The sequence below is a fragment of the Pterocles gutturalis genome, unplaced genomic scaffold, assembly GCF_000699245.1.
Source record: "Pterocles gutturalis isolate BGI_N339 unplaced genomic scaffold, ASM69924v1 scaffold32181, whole genome shotgun sequence".
Lineage (NCBI taxonomy): Eukaryota > Metazoa > Chordata > Aves > Pterocliformes > Pteroclidae > Pterocles > Pterocles gutturalis.
In genome coordinates, this window is record NW_010098884.1 from 44,125 (window position 1) to 44,604 (window position 480).

Genomic DNA, 480 nt, shown 5'->3' on the forward strand with positions numbered 1-480 from the left:
AATTGTGGAGTCTCTATCTGTGAAAAATGCAGGTGTGCACGGACCTGACTCTAGGTGACCTTACTTGAGCAGGGTGTTGGATTAGATGATCTCAAGAGGTCCCTTCCCACCTCAGCCATTCTGTGATTCTGTGAGAAGCACATGGATGTGAAAACCCTTAAGTATCTATTCTGCTGTATTTCTATAGTGTCTTTTCACAATTATGGATGTGTACGTTGCTTATTGTAAGGAAACTGGATGATTTTCACCTCTGGAATAAGTCACATCTGGGTCTTTTTTGTTACCTTAATCATCAAAAATACATATACTACTTTAACCTGCCCCTGTGATCATCTAAGGATTAATCTGACATCACATAACTAATTTAATGCAATTTGACATTACCATTCCTGAAACTTACCATGATAAATTGGAAGCTTTTTTCCTGTTTGCATCTCTAAATTGATAAGCCCTTTCATCTAGTGTACAGTTGTTCATACA